Source organism: Octopus bimaculoides, chromosome 28 (genome assembly GCF_046866305.1).
Source record: "Octopus bimaculoides isolate indiv1 chromosome 28, ASM4686630v1, whole genome shotgun sequence".
Taxonomy (NCBI): domain Eukaryota; kingdom Metazoa; phylum Mollusca; class Cephalopoda; order Octopoda; family Octopodidae; genus Octopus; species Octopus bimaculoides.
Window position 1 is genome coordinate 12,760,007 of NC_142955.1, and position 6,812 is coordinate 12,766,818.

The following is a 6,812-nucleotide window of genomic DNA, read 5'->3' on the forward strand; positions in this document are numbered from 1 at the left end:
CCGTAGAATATAACTGTTGTGAGATGATCTCATATACAGTCTCTGTTGTAGTATATTTTGTGTGGTGTCTACGTATATATATATATATATATATATATATATATATATATATATATATATATATATATATATATATATATATATATATATATATATATATATATATATAGTTTGAATTTACAAAAGAAAACAAAAGACGAAGACGGGGGTGTAAACAACAAATAGGTGTATTTGTTTAACGCTTGGGTAGGTGAGAAAGGCTTTTACGTTTCTAGCCTACGCTCTTCATTAGAAAGGAACATTTACCACTTCCGAAGTTCCGCTCCATATGAAACATGTAGCCCGAATCTTATCATTCTTTATCTCTTGTATATATATATATATATATATATATATATATATATATATATATATACATCGATATGAGTCTACCATTAGTTCTGAATCTGATCCTAAGGTTGGTTTCCGCGATATTGCGGTAAGCATCCCGCAGCATGGCAGAGAGGATCATGCTGAACAGCAGAGATGCGAGTGCACAGCACTGCTTGATTCCATAAGTGACTGGGAATTCAACGGAAGAATCTCTACTGTTCACCATCCGAGCGAGTACGCCGTCGGGAAGCTCACACACAATGCTGATGAATTTGTCTTGCCAGCCGAACGTTTCCCATAATCTTCCACACCTCCTCAGGACTGGTTAAGTCTAGAAACATGGGGTATAAATCCCTGTTTTGTTGCGCAGACATACTGAGTTTAAGAAGGTCTTACTCGGTCACGAATTAGCATCCATCACACATAAATACTGTATACTATAACGTTGTCTGTATTACTTTACCGGACTCACACAATATAGACACGTGAATAAACATAATCACACAGAAGCAACGCTTATCAACTGATCTAGCCACAATCACAGTGCTGGGATGTATACAGTCATAGTTAAGAGCAACGTTGAGGTTCCAACACATAGTAGAATGTAACGAAACAAAACTTGCCTTTGTTTCAGATGAGGCTAACAATGATTTTTGAAAACGTTAACGACTGTCGACTGTTGTCGGTATTATCAACTGATGCCAGTAAACTGCCAATGAAGGTGTACAAATGTCTGAATTGTTCACTTCACAAATGACTTCAACAATCACCAGCTTGCTTACCAACCACATGATTCCGGGTTCAGTCCTACTGCGTGGCATCTTGGGCGAGTGTCTTCTACTATACCCTCGAGCCGACCAAAGCCTTGTGAGTGGATTTGGTAGACGGAAACTGAAAGAAGCCCGTCGAATATATGTATGTATATATATATGTGTGTGTGTGTGTGTGAGAGAGAGAGAGAGAGAGAGAGAGAGAGAGAGAGAGAGAGAGAGAGAGAGAGAGAGAGAGAGAGAGAGAGAGAGAGAGAGAGAGAGAGAGAGAGAGAGAGAGAGAGAGAGAGAGAGAGAGAGAGAGTGTGTGTGTGTGTGTGTGTGTGTGTGTGTTTGTCCCCCTAGCATTGCTTGACAACCGATGCTGGTGTGTTTGTGTCCCCGTCACTTAGCGGTTCGGCAAAAGAGACCGATAGAATAAGTACTAGGCTTCCAAAGAATAAGTCCTGGGGTTCGATTTGCTCGACTAAAGGCGGTGCTCCAGCATGGCCACAGTCAAATGACTGAAACAAATAAAAGAGTAAAAGAGTAAAAGTGATATGCCAACCGTCCACTACCATCGCTATTGTTCACTTATATCAAGTGTAGTGGAAACAACTCTAATCTGAGGTGCAACTATATTCGATTTATAACAAGTCATTGCTTACAGATATACACTGAGGTGTCCGCGTCCACTCAATGACGGGGAATTTTGTTGTCATTTTCTTGATTATTGTTTTTATTGTTTTTTATTATCTTTTTGTGATTATATAAATACCCGCTGTCCTTTGTACTACACTAACTCTGTTTTTTTGCGGCCAATAAATGAAACATTATAGTAGTAATAGTAGTGGTAGTAATGGTAGCAGCAGCAGAAGCAGCAGCAGCAGAAAGACGTGGACAAAACCGAGCATATAATAAACTATTGATCAGGTAATTTTTAGATCAAACGTTTCAATTTGTTTATTTACATATGTTTTTATACAAACATACAGGTACATACATGAACAGGACATGAAGAAGAACAAGAAAGTGAAAATATTCAATAACGTAACTCCAGGTACATCATATCTGAATATAATGGTGGTGGCCATATTTGGAATGACTTTTATCATAAGCCTGCAACACCATGATTGACCTGACACTGAACATCAACATTTTTGGAAAAATTATTGAAAAATTATTGAAAAATTAAATTTTGGTAAATTTAAAAGAAAAGTCTTTTTAAAGACATATTTGTATCGTATTCAAGTACCAGCGGCATTTTTCTTGTTTCTGCCTGTCTCTGGGTTCGAACCCACAAGAGTTAACAAGTGAGACAGAGACAGGCAGAAACAAGAAAAATGCCGCTGGTACTTGAATACTATACAAATATGTCTTTAAAAAGACTTTTCTTTTAAATCTACCAAAATTTAATTTTTCAATAATTTTTCAAAAATTTATTATTCATATTTACTGTTGAAAAGATCTCAAGGATCGAAACCGGTTCTGTAATGTTCTTTATAAAAATATTTTAGCATTTTCTACTTTGTCTTTTTTCCATATATATCTACTCGTGTGTGTGTGTGTGTGTGTGTGTGTGTGTGTGTGTGTGCGCGTGCGTGTATAAGTCATTTATACATGACTTCAATAAAATGAGTCAGAATTTATACATACTGGAAATTATCCCCATCGAAAATATAAAGCAGAAATGTCGTTTACTGATATGCAACTATATGCATGAGAATACATGCATAAAGCAAAGCCTACAAATCTTTACATATACATACATACATACATATGTATTTATATATCCAAATATATTTAAACGTACAAGTATATATGTGTGTGTGTGTGTGTATGTGTTTGTGTGTGTACGCATATATGTATGTATATTATATACTATATATGTAAATATGTAGATTTATATGCATGTCTATCTATGTGTGTCTGTATGTGAGTGTACATATGTATATGTATATATGCATATATACGTACTATATATGTATATGATATAAAGCACATGTAAACATGTACATTTATGTGCATATGTGTGTGTGCGTGCGCGCGTGTGTGTATGCATATAAACATGTGTGCATAGATAGATGTAAGGATAGGTCGATATATGCAAGGATAGAGAAAAACAAAAACAAACAAATCGATATATTGTTAAATAGATCGGTGGATACGTATGTATGCGACTACTGCCCATTACATGTATGTATGCGAATAAACGTGTGTATACACACACACACACACACACACACACACACACACACACACAGATAAAAAACACGCACACATATGTATATATATATATATATATGTGTGTGTGTGTGTGTGTGTGTGTGTGTGTGTGTGTGTGTGTGTGTGTGTGTGTGTGTGTGTGTACACATGCACATATCTGTATACCTCCGTCTGTCTCTCTCTCTCTCTCTCACTTTATATATATATCTATATATACATACGAGCATATATGCATATATACGTATATACATATGCATGCATGTATATATATATATATATATATATATATATATATATATATATTAGGGATAAAATCCAAAATTACAGGTAAAAACTCAATTAAAATCAATTTATTAAAAATTAAAATTAAATTAAGTTTCACAGCATAAAATACATATAAATATATAGTTTTAGGGAAAAGAACCAAGGTTCATGAACTTATCGATGAAAATCCTCTGTCACATTTAGAAAAATTAATAATTAAAAGCACAATAAATAAGTATAATATATTACAAAGTAAATATCATAAGATAAAGATAATAAAATGACTACACGTATTTCATAACTAATTTTCAAATAGAAAGGAAATTTAAATCGATTAAAATCGATTAAAACTATCGAAAATCAATTCTATTATACAGAAAATATAGCTAATCTTCAGGTCAAAATACAACAATAATAATATATATATCAACCAACAATAGATAACAAATGAATGTATATAAAATACTTATTATATAAAGATAGAAAAATATTATTAAAAATATCAAAATAATAAACATTCCATAATCAACCCTACGTCCATTATAATATCTGCTAATAGGTATATTATATACAAAAACTAACTTAAACAATTTTTTTCGTTTAAAATACAATTTGAACGAAGTTTAAGATTAAAATAATAATAAAGATAATATTAGCACATATTTAAACGATGTAATAATTTAAGCTAGGGTATTTAAGACTAAAAACGTTTTTTTAATTGTCATTAAAAAATCAATTGAATAATACAAGAATACTTATTTTTTTCAAACAATGATATAAAGTCGTTAAACAAAGTAAAAACTATACTAATCAAAATGTTGTATTTCAAACTGAAACTTAGACATTAAAAATTAAAAATTAAAATAAGAACTAAAGGTTTATTAGAAATAAAAATATGAATGAAAAAATTATGAATAGAAAAATTATTATGAATGAAGGATTAAACTTTATATCGCTTAAGTCATAATAAAAAAAACCATTAACGATACTGTATAAATAAAGAAATGAATAAATGAAAAAGACTAATTATTTATCGCATAAAATAGAATGAAATATTAAACAGTATTAATCGAAAATATTTCAACCCAAATCACATCGAAGTTTTATTTTAGGTTAAAATAATACTCTTACTTCTAAATAATTTAGTGTTAAATAAGGTATCGATTAAAAATAATCTTTAAAAATCAATTGAATAATATAATAATACAAGAATACATATTATTTTCAAACAATGATATAAAGTCGTTTAACAAAGTAAAAGCTGTACTTATCAAAATGTAGTCGTAATTCAAACTATATATATATATATATATATATATATATATATATATATATATGGTTGAGATTTAGTTGAATTAGGTATTTAAGTTGAACCACTAAGTCAGTCCGTTTTTATCCGCACAGCTCAGAGTAGGGTGTATAAAATCAAAATATGCAATAGGATATCAAATAGTCATGCAGTTTTACTACTTTTACTACTGATTTTATATATATATATATATATATATATATATATATATATATATATATATATATATATATATATATATATATATATATATATATATATATATATATATATACAGGGTGTCCACAAAGTCTTGGTACATGGAGTAAATAAAATCATGACAAAATGTCCGGCGAAGTGATTTCTTTGGGCTAGCATACATAGATACACACACACACACAGGCACACACACAGACACACACACACACACACACACACACACACACACACACACACACACACACACATATATATATATATATATATATATATGTATATATATATATATATATATATATATATATATATATATATATATATATATATATATATATATATATATGAGATTGATACCATGAAATTCCTCGAATTGAGCTCTATCATTTAAGCTTAATTAAAATATAGTTTGTTTTCAAAAAATAAAAAAAGTTAATAAAACTTAAATCCAATTTTTTTTGCCTTACTAATATCACTATTTTGATACCAATTTTTGTTGCATGAGACCAAAAGTACAAAATTCTTCATGATCTTTTTCTATCACTGAAATGAAGATAAATATATTTCGCTTTTAAAATAAATAAGTTATTTAGATCTAAACTTGATTGGTGGCGTTACTTACGCTCCTGGAACGTTGCTACAAATTTTGATGTAGACTTTTTCCTACTGGATCAAATTTCAATTTTTTTATGCCAAAATGTAGCTACGGACCAGCGATCTTCAAAAATGTTAAAAGTTTTCAATTTAGTTAAGAACTGAGTTAGAGACAAGCTCTGAAATATACTGCGTGTGAGTAAAGTGTCGCCTTAAAAATATTATTCAACTACTAACGTAGTTGAATGATATATATATATATATATATATATATATATATATATATATATATATATATATGCATATCCTGAGACCCCTTTCAGTCAACTGACCATGGGATTGCACCTAGAAAGTTACCCTCCCAGGCACAAGGTTGTTTATGGAAGACCAGCAGTCGCCCATGCATACCGGCCCCCCTCTCCACGCCGCCAGTGTTATCCAAGGGAAAGGCAAAGGGGCCGATACAGCTTGGCACCTGTGACGTCGCAACTCATTTCTACAGTTGAGTGAACTAGAGTAACGTGAAATAAAGTGTCTTGCTCAAGAACACGTCACACAGCCCGGTCCGGGATTTGAACGCACAACCTCATGCTCATAAGCTCGACGCTCTAACCACTGAGCCATGCGCCTTCACTCACACACACACACACACACACACACACACACACACACACACACACACACACACACATATATATATATATATATATATATGTACATATATACACATGTATACATATGTATGTATATATATATATATATATATATATATATATATATATATATATGTACATATATACACATGTATACATATGTATATACATGTATGGATGGATGCATAGCTCTTCTTAATAGACTGTAGCAAAGGCTTACAAGTGCTTTACTGATTATATCGAACCGTGCACTTCCTGAGTTATTGAGATTGTTCATTTTTGTGGTGATGAAAGGGAAATCGACTCGAGTCGGGACAATTAACAGATATATTCGCGCGCGCACACACATACACACACACACACACATTAAAACATACATATACATATAAATTCACATATAGGGTTTCTCGCAGTCATCCTGTAACTCAGGCGGCCAGGTTTCATATCGAA